Source organism: Fistularia commersonii, chromosome 2 (genome assembly GCF_037954325.1).
Source record: "Fistularia commersonii isolate RoL2024-O1a breed Wild chromosome 2, RoL_Fcom_v1.0, whole genome shotgun sequence".
Lineage (NCBI taxonomy): Eukaryota > Metazoa > Chordata > Actinopteri > Syngnathiformes > Fistulariidae > Fistularia > Fistularia commersonii.
Genome location: NC_141285.1, coordinates 11,265,372 through 11,280,439, shown reverse-complemented (window position 1 = coordinate 11,280,439; position 15,068 = coordinate 11,265,372). Strand labels below are relative to the sequence as shown.

Below are 15,068 nucleotides of genomic sequence, written 5' to 3'. Positions count from 1 at the left end.
TCGTCTGCCATAGTTTTGAATGTCCCCGCCGCTGTTATGACCGAAACTGTCGCATTGCATCATGGGAACCGGGAATTGACGTCAATGCTGCGTTCAAGTAACAAAAAAAGTCGTAATTTGTAATGGATGCGTTTTGAAGACCGTTATTTTGAGGTACTATTTCAATTCAAAATTCAGCTCCCCTTTTCTGAGCTAACAAATAATATTTGTATGGATATTGCAAGCCAAAATTATAGATCAGAGGTATGAATCATCTAGACTCCAATTTATCAGTAGGTGTAACTAAGAGAATGTTTGTATTGTTATGAAATGCCTCTTTCCTGGCAACAGCAAACTCTAGGACCCTTGCGCCACCGTGTGCAAGACAGAAGGTGTGCAAGATGCAATATAATGATTCATGTTTTTGTTTCCTTGTTTTTTTTTTTGTTGTGGGGACCCGAGTTAATAAAGCAGAAAAAAATGTGCATTTTCCTCAAATTACAGTTCTATCAGAATTCCGAAAAAGTTTTATTATTGGAATATATTTAAGTGCTTCCGCTGAAGAATTTCAAGCTATATCATTACATTTGAATTTTTTTTTTTGCAGTTCATTATATCTCAAAGTTTTATGACTATGTATATTGAACACCAATATCTTTTTCTGTCAACAGCCTCCATGTCACATGAACCTTTAAAATACAACCAATATTAAAACATTAAATTGGACTTTTTTGTGTTCAGCCATCCATCCATCATCTGACGCTTGTCCTGCACTAAGGGTGCTGTCATAAGCTGGGAGAAGCTGTCATAAGCTGAGAGGCAGGGTACACCCTGGACTGGTCGCCGATCAATTGCGGGGCCACATATATTGACACACAACCATTCACTCACTTACTCATTCGGGGCAATTTTCCCAATCTTTTCTGATTAACTTGCTGCATGTTTTTGGACTTTGGGAGGAAATCGGAGAATTCGGAGGAAACCCACACAGACACGGGGCGAACATGCAAACTCCACACAGAAAGGTCCCTTGTCAGAAATGAATTAGGGTTCTTCGTGTTGTGAGGCTAAAGCGCTAACCACACCAACCCACGGGTGTGATGGGAAACTCGGGGTCTTGCACTCAGTGTTAAATATATATGGAAGAAACAAAACTGTGGTGTTCAATAGAGTGTGGCAGTTTTGCAACAACATACATATAAACCGCTGCAAACGCTTACCTACCCCTGGGCAGGCCACACACACAGTTATTGAATTTAGGGTCATAGCCATGGAGTGAAAATATGAGCTGTGAATAAATAATAACAATAATACACAATAATACAATAATATAATATGAAAGCAAGAAAAATAAAACTTAACAGTTGTGGGTGTTATAACTTTAAAGCAGAAGGTGGTCAGTGAACTTTAAGTTAATGTAACATCAAGGTAGGGGATAAAGTTTCAGTAGGAATCACAGACCTTGTTTATGAAACCAGTTGTTGAGGGCAAGAAACTGTGGGTCATTCTGATGGAACATAACCTCCTGCAGGTGGGGGTTTTCTTGGAAAGATTTATCTGGGATTGAATCTGCCCACATGTCTCAAGTACATCACAGTACACAAGGCCCGGAGGAATTGAAGATTCACCTTCTTCTGTGGATTATATCTTCCTGTTTTGTGCTATTTTCTTATAAGGACTGTTTTTTAGGGGGTTTTGAGCTTGATGTTATGTCAAGATTGAAGTGATAGCTATTGCGGTTCACATCATCATCTAGGGAACATTAATTTTTACCACCACAGAAAGTAGATCCTCTGCTGTGCTTCTCTGATCAACTCCCACGTCACTCCTTCCAGGAATAGAAAAGGCTTCAGGACTAAAGTGGGGTGATGTGGGCAGGTGGGGCTGAGTTTGTCTTGAAGCCCATTAGATTCTCCATATAAAGCTGACTCATACACACCAAAGATGACTAGAAGATGACTAGAGTTATGGTAGTATTATCCACCATCACTGTAGTCACTGTAGATCAATTGATCTGTGGTCGCTGAATATTTGGGAATTTATGGTTGAAAATTTAATTGTTGACAGTGTTATTGCCCCATTCCCATAGCAGCGTGTGATTACAGTAATAAGATTAATCTTTTGTTACCTTAAGCTAATCACTGCAACTAAGAGGTGAGATGGAACAGAGAGGAGATATTAAAAAAACAAAACATCGTAGTCATGGTTTCAGTACAAATGAGTGCGAGATGAGGAGGTGAGATGAGTTAACAAATAATCCGGGGAAAAAGATGTGAGTGGGTTTCAACAGGCTGTTGGCTGGTCATCCTTGGAGTCTTAACAGAAACACACTTTACCCCTTCACCTCTAAATTCACAGTGTGCAATGGGTTTGGGTCAGGGTCCGTCCTCTTAACAGGAGGTAAGCCACTTATGACAAGATAGTTTCAAAAATATCTTATAGAATCATCACTGGAAATGAATGCGACTCGTATTTTTCAGAGAAAAGCGATTACCTGTTTGCATGGGAACACCAGAATTCTTCTGAATGTATTTGGAAGCATGAACAATAATGCTTATGTCTCAGCAAATCAAACGTGTATTAAGAAATGGCTGTAATTCATTCCAGCCACCCCTTCATTGAGGTGAACCTACAACTTTTTGACACGTGATATATTGAAAGCTGCATTTAAAGGTTTCAGCGCCTGTGTATTTGCCTATGGCCAAACAGGTTCAGGGAATTCTTACAACATGTTGGGCCACACATTAGGTTCTCTAGCATGTATGTTTAATAGTTGAGATATATTTCAACTTTATCTTAACAGGAGACAGGCATATAGAAATGTTCAGATTAAACTGAGCATTTCTAACAAATTTAAAACATATCTGTTAAACCTTATTCTTCTCCGCCAGATTCCTGCCAACTGCATGATTAGACATCCTCCCTCTCTTTCTCTAAATGCTTCTCCTTAATACTCGGAAATTGTGACAAGGGCAACAAATAACTTGTCTTATCCCTAGATGGAGAATTCACTAGGTTTCTGCTTGTCTACTAGTAGAGTTGTAGAAGGTCATCAGCAAAACTGCGGTCAGTATCGTGCGTAACTGTATACAGGACTGTCTCAAAAAATTAGACTATTGTGATAAAGTTCTTTATCTTCTGTAGTGCAATTACAAAATCAAAAATGTCATACATTCTGGATTCATTTCAAATCAACTGAAATATTGCAAGCCTTTTATTATTTCAATATTGCTAATTATGGCTTACATCTTAAGAAAACTCAAAAATCCAATCTCAAAATATTAGAATATCATGAAGAAGTAATTTTTGTTATTTTGATTGCATTACAGAAGATAAAGAACTTTATCACAATAATTTAAAATGAGATGCTGTGCAGCTGAAAGTGCAATTGCTTTTATGCTTTGGTAACTTTTCATATAAGCTGCTGTGTTGTTCAGTACTCTTTACACACTGAATTTGGGCCAAGGGATAGTATGCAACCAGAGTGAGGACTTATGACTTAAAAGCAAATCAAAATTGAGTTTTTGACAATAGTTCTAAATGCAGCACTTCTTCCCGCTTAATTTTCCAGGGACAAAAAGGTTTAATTCCACAGATCTGCAATGGGATTTTTCTGCAACGTGTCTCAAGGAAGTAAGAGTGACAGTGTGTCATTTCAGACAGAGGTCAGGTAAGGAATCATTATGAATATAGTGATGCTCATCCTTTTCCAATGGAGTGGTGGAGGTGCACAACTCCTGCAAAATTAATCTTGCACAGTAACATTTCCACCAAAAAGTTGTTTATTCAGAGTTCTTTGAAAATTTGCAACCTCGTTTTGTTTAAAAAATATATTAAGCTTTAAATAAAATCAAGACTTGTGTCTCTGTCTCTTTCAGGGAAGGTAGATCAAGAGATTTATTCATAAAGTGCTTAAAAGCATCACAAAAGACTGTCTAAACTAGGTCACATCACTAATTTGTAATATATTGCATCTTGTAATACAAGCATTGAAAGGCTCTTTGCCTAGCTTTTTGAATGTCGAATATTCAATTTACAGATATAAATGTACAGTAGTCTAGTCAAATATATCTTGACTATGTTTCTTAACCTATGTAGGATGAGTTGCTCAAAACTGTTTCGTAACTCTAATGATTGTTATGGGAATATAATAATTACAATGCAACTTAGACTGCCAAAGCAATTTTTTTCTCTCAATTTGGCACATGAGATATGTTTTTTGCACCGTATTAAATTGCTCCAAAAAAGCAACACAAAAATATTTAAAATGTCCAAAGCAAAGCAGGTGTCTTATTTCAATTATTCCAAAATTAAACTAACTTAATTTTGTTTAAAGAGTTAATGTCATAAATAATTCAAAATTAGCATGTCCTGAGAGAAAGTGGAGGATAAAAAAAAAAAAAAAAATCGATCAACCTGCTATCAAACATTCATCAGAAATATGGCAAGGAGTATACTGTTGGGGTTCTAGGACTGAGGTTTAAGTTGGAATAGCCACTTAGACTTTTTTGTATTATTTTTTGATTGAATGTATTCAGCCAACCTGCACTACTCATGTACATTCACAGCAATTGAATCAATGGCAATGCTTTTTTGACTTAAACCACTTTTTAAAGTTACTTGCTCTCATTTGATGTTGCAAAATTATCATTTAAGACTTTAACACGTGGCACTGATTTTGTATAATCTATGATGAGATTCTATTTTTTTTCTTTCTCTATACAAGAATTTTTGATATCTACAATGAAAGAGTGCACGACCGTCTAAAGAGAACTACACCCACAGATAGTGGAGGGTTGAGGATAAGAGAACATCCAAGGGATGGTCGCTATGTTGAATGTAAGTGTTTTGAATATCACTTCTGTATCACTTGAATTGAAAATCGGGCATTTAACGAAAAAAACCCTACAACTTCTATTCTTGGGTTTGTCCAAGCACTTGGTGACATAGAGGAACCGATTATTCTTGGGAACGCCAACCCCACCACAGCCAGCACAGGCATAAATGATGTCTGTGGGCGCCTTCATGCCATCTTCACTATTCACTTAACTCAGGTGAATTGCAGTACTTGCATGGAGCTTTGCTACCATGCCTAATTTGCAGAGTTTTATTTGAAAGAAACAAACTTTCCCTTAGTAACCCCATTTATCAATAACTAATTCACCTTATGTAATTTTGTAAAATGAACATTTTAAAAGGTTTTTCTTTTTAATCCATCTCAAGGCTCTTAATAGGCAATCATGCCTGAGGAAACCTCTGGTGATGCTTATTTTGAGGCAGGGGACCCAATAATGAAACAAATGTGTCTTCATTTGTATCACAGGTATCATTTGATGAAGAAATGCCCTGTGAGATGTGGAGTAAGATTCATCTGGTAGACCTGACTGGCGGAGAGAGAGCTGATGCAATTCATGTCATAGGCAACAGGCCAAAGGAAGGTGCCAACATCAACAAATCCCTGCTGACCCTGGGCAGTGTGATCTTCGCTCTGGGTAAATGGAAATTTCAATATGAATGACACACTATGGCATCACACGTTAATTAACAACTGGACTATTTAACTGGTCAATTAATAGGAAATAGTTACACATCGTCACAAGAAGTATTTATTTATTATGCAATTGCTTTTTTTTTTTTTTTCAATAAATAGCATGAGCATAGAACTTAGCTGTATTGTTGGCAGTCACACACACTGGGTTATTATAGATTTTACTTCCACAATGTTTGTTTTCCTGCCAAAATATTTAGAAGATCCACATTGTACTTTTTTCCTTGCCTCTCTGACCCCCTAGCTGACCTCAGCAAGGAGGAACCAAATATAAAAAAGAATAGAATCTTCATTCCCTACAGCAACTCTGTGCTGACATGGCCATTTAAAGACAGTCTTGGTGGGAATTCAAAGACCAAAATGACAGCCAGTATGTGGGTTAAATCTCAAAATTGCTGACACCGGAACAAAAATTCCCCTAATCAGTTAATACCCTAATTTAAAAATTAATCTAATTTCAACCACATAATCTTTGTATTTCCTGCTTTCGCCCCCAGTTGATCGTCAGTCTTTATTCTGTCTGGTGCACATTCATTATCATCATTTCTCCAGCTGATGTGAACCCAGAGCACTTTGCTCTATGCCAGCTGTGCCAGAAACAGCCCTACAGCGAATGAAGATGACCATATAAAGGTGATGCGAGAACTAAAGACCGAGGCTGCCGAAGCCAAAAAGCTACTACAAGAAACCAAACAGGTCTTACTTATGTTCTGTCTTTTATAAAAAGGCTAACAAGAATAGAACACTGACAGGTAGAGTGGCTGAATGTCACTTTACTATTACTCCAGGATTCCCTTGGAGGGCTCTTCTTGTCATTGAAGGTAGAGATAAAGCTGGATCAGAATGAGACAAAAATGAGTCGGCCTCTGAGGGTTTCTTTTTTTTTTCTTATTTTTGTAGTTTATTTTCTATAATTAGGTTTTATACTCTTGCTGTCTTGGCAGTGTACGAGAGCTGACCAGGGAGTGGACATGCAGATAGGAGGAGACTCAGCGGATTATGCAGGTACAGCAGAGATACAGAAAGTGATTTAATGTGGTATTGGTATGTAAAAATTACAGACAGCAAACATATTTATAATTAAATACTATTAAAACCGAACATGTTTTGGATTTAGCAGCAATTCCCATAATCAATAGTGTCTTGAATCACCACTTTATCTCATTTCAGAAGATTCTCTACTAAACATTAGAATAAAAATTTTAAACTTAAAAGTCAGACTCTCAAATCTTGTACGTCCAATCCTAGAGGGGATCTGTGTAAAATTTTAAATCAAACATTGTATGCTGTTTTGTACACACTAATACAATATGAGTTTTTGAAAAAAACAAAAAGCCCGATTTATTGGACCCTGTATTTCTTTTTCTTGATCATTTTTGTTGGGGAGAATTAACTGAGGGCACTCTAGCATAAGTTAAAAGATAGCTGCATGCAGTCCAGACATGCAGCCAGCTGGTGTCACTGCTAGTCTGAAGAACAGCCAAAGCCACTTTTGGACTGGAAAGGGTAATGATGAGAACCAACCAGGCATTTAAATGTAATTTTCCATCTATTTGGATTTAAATGGCACCCAAAAGCAGTTGGTTTTTTTTTTTTTTTTTAGCTCTGTCATATGCTCGTGAAGTTTGTGTGGCAGTGTTTTGGAACCTGACAAAGAGAATATAAATCAGACCTGGCTTTTCCAACAGCATGTTTTCTCCGAGGCTGGCAATTCAAGCCACAGTAAAATGAAATGCCATTTGTTAGCCATTGAACATTTGGAGCTTGTCTCTGTTGAATTTGTGTACAGCCTCTTAAAAAGCACAAAATGTCATAATTTTGAGACTGACGCACTGCATGGTTGCCTTGACTTAATGCATTATAAAATATCTGTGAAGCCCTCCAGTCATCTTCATGAAGGCTGTGTTGCGGATCCAGATTGCACATCCAAATAGTAATCTGTCAAAAAAACCTTCCTTTTGGCTTTCAGTATTGAATTGGCTTTGTCACAATGTTTAACAATTTCTGAGAGATATAACAAAACATTTGTTTACTGCTAAATTGTTTTAGCAACTGGTCTGGCATTGTAAGTGGACATTGTATAAAGAGTAAATGGAAATTAATGTGCGTACAGAAACACAAATACAAGTGCACATTTACATAAACATGTATGTATTTTCACATGCACTTGACCAAAAGAAACTTTCTCGTACTTAAGGGAATTAGATTACTATTGTTTATTTAATTAATGAACAGATGGCCTCCAGTTTACGTTTACTACCTTGCTTCTACTGTATATAAGATTTGATATTATAGTAAAAACTAAATTTTTCAAGAACATGGTTTATAAGTTAAGAGCGCTATTTCCACTCAACTGTTTTCTAATTTATTTTTTATCAGTTCTATTGCTGAGAGTGAGACAAAATTGCTGCTGGGGCCCTTAAGAGACAAGTTGACCAAGAGCTGTGTAAACATAATTTTGAATTCTGTATTTAAAGCAGGTTTAGAATGCAAAGTTATTCATCGTCAGCTTCCCAGATTGGTTACAGGGCATGTGGGGAAAGAGAAAGTAATTAATATGAGATGGATTCCAGAACAGCATCTTGCCAGACAGAGACTGAACAGATTGAGAGAACAAAAAAGGCAGGAAGAGGGTAAATTGAAATGTTCTACTGCAGGGGTATACACCCACACCAAAAAAATGCTCACAGGTTTGTGAGCACTTTTACAATATAAGCTGTGCTCTTCCTCTCCCCCAGATAACAGTTTAGTAGCACATTGTAGTGGGAGGAACTTCCATTTAAGTAAGAGAACGTGAACCACAAGTTCTTTTGATCCTTAACATCTCTTTATTTCCTATTTATAACAATTACGATCTTGATATGAAACTTTATCCTTAAGCGTTATTTGCTGAGCTGTTTCGTGTAATTTTTACATACTATCAGCAGTTTTATAATTTGCCATTTGTTTTAATCATTTTCTTTTTTACATAATGTGTCCTTAAACATGCCGAGACAGGTAGCAGGTTTTATTTTTACTAATAAGATGCTTAGATAAATGGAACAATTATATACAACATGTTCTTTGCAATATGTGGACCTGAGTTTAATCAACTTTTTTAATGTTTGGATAGTAATGCTTAAACCCTTCCGACTTTTTCAGATTATTACATTTCATGGTGACGGACGACAGTGACATAGTCATAGTATTTAGATTTCAAATACTGATACTTACAGAGAATCAGAATAGCCTTTTTTTGTCCTTGCAGGACATGATGAGATTGGAAGGAGAGCACAAAGCCACTGCACCGCCATCTAGGATCTATACTAAAATGTTAAAAGTTATTGAAATTATAAGAGCTCTCCCAGCCCCTCTCGAGTTCTTTCCCATTTGTCGACCAAAGTCCTCCCCTTGACCTGGCTAATGGGTACTCAGTAGCTAGTAACCAGTTCACCATGTGTGGCAGTGCCAATTAACAAACTACGATATATGGGATATCACATTGATGGGTTATATTTAATACATCTGCCCAGTCAGAGATGTTGCCATTCAAGGGGAGCCAAAGTGCTACATAAGGGTGGTTTCTTGTCTTGGCCAAAGCTAATTACAGTGTTTCCAGATGTCCAAGTCTGAGAGCAGATTTTATATTTCATCATAGCATTCTCACTGATTGACTGCAAAAAGTAAAAATATGGTTCTCTGGTATGTGTGTGAATGTGAGTAGGAAATAAGAGTATCTAATCTATTCCTGATGTCAGAGGAAAGTGACACACTGCATTAATCTCCCGGGCTGCTCCTAACCTCTAATGAAGTCTGTGAAGAATCCCTTTTAATTAAGTACAGGGGCTACGGTCGATGCCTCTTCTCCCTTAGAAAAAAGGATTTCTTCAATCTCGCAGCTGCCATCAAGTGAGGTGGTGGACACATCCCTGCTCTCACTTCATGGTCCAATCCATACCAAAGAGTCGGTGATGGTTGTTGTAACAGAGCAGAAAAGAAAATAGTTTATGAGGAGTGTTGCCTCTGATTCTTCACATGTGAGATTTTCTTGTAGTGGTATATATGATAATCCATGGCAATGAAAAGCACTAGTCCACCAGCTTAATAAAAGCATACCTATGATAGACCACTATGATAGTACCACTCGTACTTGAGTAGCGCCTGAGTTATTGAACCATAGCAATGAAGGGAGAATAATTATGGACCTTAAAACTCACTTTGAGATTTTTCCCTTCAGGGGTTGCTGCAGTGAATCAACCTTCTTCATCTATCCCTATTCTCTGTATCTTCCTCTCCCACACCTACCAACTTCATATCCTCTCTCACTACGTTCATAAATTGTTTCTTTGGTCTTCCTCCAATTCCAGCATCTGTCTGCCAATATGTTCACTATCCCTCCTCTGTACATGACCGAACTATCTCAGTCTGGCTTCTCTGACCTTCTCTCCAACATCTAACATGCTGTTCCTCTGATAGACTCATTCCTGATCCTATCCATCCTCGTCAGTCCCAAAGAGAACCGTAGCATCTTCATCTCTATGACCTCCAAGCACTGCCTCCTGTCTTTTGGTCATTGTTACTGTTTCCAGGCCATACAGCATTGCTGGTCTCACCACTGTCTTGCACAACTTTCTTTTCATTCTGGCTGATAGTCTTCGATCACATAGTACCCCTGAACCTTTTCTTGTTCGTTCTAGTTTCCACTACTCTTTCCCATAACTTTATTGTATGGCTCATCAACTTTATCCCTCTATAGTTGCGGCAATTTTGCACATCCCCTTTATTCTTAAAAAATGGGCAACATCACACTTCTTCTCCATTCCTTTAAGACCCTATTGAATGATCTAGTCAGAAACTCTACTGCTGCTTCTGGCAGGAGGCATATCTGACACGACATGACACTTCCATACCTCCACAGGTATATCATCAGGACCAACTTCCTTTCCACTCTTCATCCTCTTCGATGCCTTCCTCACTTCACTTTTCCTAATCTCTGCTACTTTGTGGTCTGCTATAGTCATGTCTTTTACGCTTGCCTCTCTTTCATTTTCCTCATTCGTCCGCTCTTCCAAGTATTCTTTCCATCTTCCCATCACTCTTCTAGCATTTGACAATACATTTCCCTCTCTATCCTTAATCACCCAGACCTGTTGTGCATCCTTTCCATCTCAGTCTCTCTATTTCACCAACCTGTATCAATCATTCTCTCCCTCCTTACTGTCCAACCGAGCATGAGTCATGTTACGCTCTTTGTTTTATCTTTGGTACTTCTATCTTTACCTCACGCTGTATCTCCCTGTACTCCTGTCTGTTCTCTTCAGTCCCCTCAGTGTCCCCACTTCTTTGCTAACCGCTTCCTCTGTATATACTCCTGCACTTTCTACTTTCCTTCCAGATGATACACCAAGTACTCTCCTGCCTGTCTCCCTGATCACATTAGTTGTAGTTGTCCAATCATCTGGAAGCTGTCCGTGACCACCTAGAGCCTTTCTAAACTCCTCCCTGAGACATGCAACACTCCTCCCTTTTCAGCTTCCACCACTTTGTCTGCCTTTGTCCTGTTGATCTTCCATGTCACCTGATTCACCCTACAAACCACCATCCAATGCTGCCTGGCTACGCTCTCACCTATAACTACTTTGACGTCAGTGATCTCTTTCAGGTTACCTCATCTATACAAGATGTAGTCTACCTGCGTTCTTCTACCTCCGCTCTTATAAGCTCCCCTATGTTCCTGTCTTTTCTGGAAAAAAGTGTGCATCACACCTTCAATTTCCAGTTTCAGACTCGTAAGTCTATCTGACATTCTTTTCACCTCCAGAACATTCCTAACAACCACCTACTCCATGTCTCTTCCTGTCGGTAACATGATAGCACAACTTAAAGGCTGCTCCTAAGCTTCTAGCCTTACTACCTTCCACCTGGCCTGGAGGCCTCCTGGACACAGTATATCCACCTTCCTTCTCTGCGTCATGTCGATCAACCTTTTACCTACATTTAGTCCCGATGGTCAAAGTCCCTACTCTCAGTCCCAGACTTTTGCTTTTCCTCTTCTCTCTCTGCTAGCGAACTTCCCTTCTTCCTCTCCTTCTTTGACTCACAGTCGGCCCAATTTCCCTGTACCCTGTAGGTCATCGGTACCAATGGCGGTTGTTGTTAACCCGGGCATCCACCAATCAGGTATGAGATTATTAGGTTTGATTCGCATGTTTGATTTTGGCCAGATGCCCTTCCTGACGCAGCCCTCTGTATATATTCGGGCTTGGTACTGGCTCAGGGAGACACTGTCCTGTGCTGCCCTGAGGCTGCATTTTTGAGATTTAGCTCTCCTTATGGCTTGGTTCAGTTTTTTGTTTGGAACCCAGCAGGTCATCCAGCTATTTTGAAGTTTTAGCCTTCTTGTTGAATTGCAGGAAGTTGGTTTCTGAAAAAATACCAAATGATGATTTGCACACAGAAAATTGAATATCAACCTCCCGACACACAAGATTTACACTGGTTTGACATTTCCTAACCAACAATTGGAGCGGTGAAGTGAAGCGGTGTATTGAATAGATGAGAGGTTTAAGTCCTGCCATCATGTGCTTCAGAAATGGCTTTAAATAATTAAATCAATTTATCACTTTAGAGTTTCCATTCTGTGTAATAATAAACAGAAATTTCAAGACATGAAGAATTACCTTTTACCAAGTAGGAATAAGTACCTGTCTTGCATTGTATTATTACTGGTACGTAACACAGGCCGACTCTACAGACCCAGGTTTTAAGAGCAACATGTTATGTTGCTCTTAAAACTGGCAAATCGATGTATCAATAATAGCAATGAGGCACATTATATAACCCACGTGTGTATGAACACAATGTTTAAAATTTGACTCACTCCACGATAATCTGAATGATTCATAGTACCTCTTTTGCCTTTAGGCATTCTATTTTTTCATGGCGACACATGGTTGGAACTCGGTTACTCTACTTGGCCTTCAGGCAAGGAAGAGCAGTCATAAAGAATTCAGTTCTCTGCTAGTTGCCATTAAATTTGTCAGCATTTTTATTTCACGGAGCAAGCCGTTCAAGTCGAGACAGTGGCTCTGAGGAAGGAAGGGAGTGGAGTGGTCTTAGACTGCCAGTTACCTCATCTGATATGCATTAATGAAGACTTGCTTAGCACTGGAATCTTTCTCTATTATTTAAAAGTGAATAGAACTGAAAAAAATCCACATTGATATAAGTTGTATTATTTTTGAATGAGAAATCATTGCCAAGCATGTGTACTGCTCATGGTAAGTGCATATGTCTATCAAATGAACATCTTACTTTATTTTGACAAATAAATCTCCACTGTAGGAAGGCAGAACTTTGATTGGAAAAGATAAAGCATTATGGTCTCAATATGAGTGAGTGAGGGTCCAAGTTTATTCCCTTTTCCTGTAGCCCTTGGAATTAATATCTTTTAATGTTTCCATGCGATTGTGCCGCAGAGCATACTGGGCTTGGTGGGACCATGACTCTTATTCTGCAGGATGGTGCTCTATATTTAGTCAATGGCTCTGTGGACAAATATTCCTGCCAGCTGACTCAGCGTAAGCATGCATAGTTGAATTTGTCATATGCACAGAGGAAAATTCAGTTATTGATCTTAATGAACAACATTCCTACTATGCAGGATGTGATATTTATTTGGATGCAGTCATGAAATCACTGCTTTACATCTTCAGACTGAATACACTTAAGGTCACTGGCTCTCTTGTCGCACTGCATTCATGGCACGAGTGGATTGCGAATGCATCTCTCTGCATGGCAAATGCGATCTTTCTTACCAAACAGGGTGAAGGGCAAGAGGCCCTGAAAAATCTCCATATGAAGTCTTCTCTTAATTGGCACATATAGTTGATAGGGCCATAAGATGTGAGGAAGGCCAGAGTATTAACCTTTCAAAGCACTGTGCTGAGCCTAAGAGTTGTAACCCCCCAACTGACACGGCTTGCTGGGGCTTTGAGATTTTACCGCCTCCTGCCTTTTAATCCATATTGCTTTTTATAGCAATAAACACTTCACCGTTGTGTCAGGCTAGGTTAGTCTCTTATGACAATTTCTGTTTGTCCAGTGAATGGAATCTCTGGATGTGACCATATGACTCAGTGTTGTAACATCACAACATTTTCCTGGGCAATTTTCTCTGGTAAAGTGTCCCCCTGATCAAGATCACTGCCTGCCAAGTTGTACATTTAGATATTGGCATTTTGTTTGCTCAGTCTCATGAGAGAAAAGTTGTCATTCTACTCGGTACAACCCGTGCCCTACTGTGGGATCAATTTTTCCCAGTTCAGTATCAGGAGACATGAAGGCAATGCACATAGCCTTGAAAATGTGTTTTATATGGGGTTTTTTTTTCGCTTTGCTTTCCTCTCAAGTGCAATTTTACATCTAGGGAGGGAAATTTAGTTTCCCTTTAACCAACCGACTGAAGTTACCCATCTCAGAGAGCAGCACCAGGTACGGACAGTTCCAAAACCAAGTAGACATAACTGCTGTAAGGGTTTCTTGCACTAAAACGCTGACCGTTTATTATTTCCTGGAATGGCAAGAGCCCAATCATGATCTTTGTCTCCAATTCTACCAGTTTAAATGCTGCTTTGTCGACCCTGTCTGAAATGCAGCATCTTTCAGATCAGTGTAATTGGTACTGCCCTTTCTAAATAAAATTGTGAACCTAATTTTTATTAAAGTTGAGAACACACCCATAGCCACATTGTGGTCAGTCAACCTGAAAAAAATAAAAGGCTTTTAAAGAGGTATATTCTTTTTCCAAAAGGCCTCCTTTTAATCTGCAGTAGCTCCATCTTGTGTGAATGCACCCTTTTCTTAAAATATAATTGCATTTTCCTTTCAATCTTAATATGTTGTCACTGCTTAACAAACAAACAAAGCAAAGCCAACTTGCAAGCTTTATTAAATTAATAATTATGTGAGGGACATACAAAAAATATGTATGAGGAGGTCAGAAAAAGGCCAGTAACATCTGAAGCCATACCATTAGAACTGCATCTTGTGAGTGCCGTCTGCTTAATATGGACAAGTACTTGTTGTTTGTGATGGTTTGCTGTGACACACACTGCATTTCAGCGTGGGATGTATCATGCAGGGGCCATGAAGAACTTTAGTAATATTTGAAAAACATTGTATTTCAAAATGAGTGGCTATTGTATCCACATTTATTCTGAGTATACTATTAGATTCAGCAAAAGAAGATGAGAGAAAGTATCTTGAACAGTGTATAGATTTTTAAGTCTGCATCTAATGAGAATCAGATTTTACAACTTCCCTCTGGTTTGCTGTTCATTAAATGCTGTGAAAATTGATTCTGCACAATTATAGACAGAACTCCACCTTTTCTGCAGACAGTGTTCTTTGACCCATAAACTCTTGGATTACAGTTTTTTTGCTTTTATATTTAACATTATAACCAAAATTTATGGTCTGATGTAAAATATAATATTTAAATGGACGCAAACTTAATTGAAATCCAAGTCAGATTAAAAACCTTGAAACCCCATCATGAAAC

General features: G+C 38.5%; 1 pseudogene; it reads left to right on the top strand.

Annotated features, from left to right (window-relative positions):
- Positions 1-2,630: 2,630 nt before the first annotated feature.
- LOC147236338 (kinesin-like protein KIF16B) lies at positions 2,631-13,527 on the top strand (annotated as a pseudogene).
- The last annotated feature ends 1,541 nt before the right edge of the window (positions 13,528-15,068 follow it).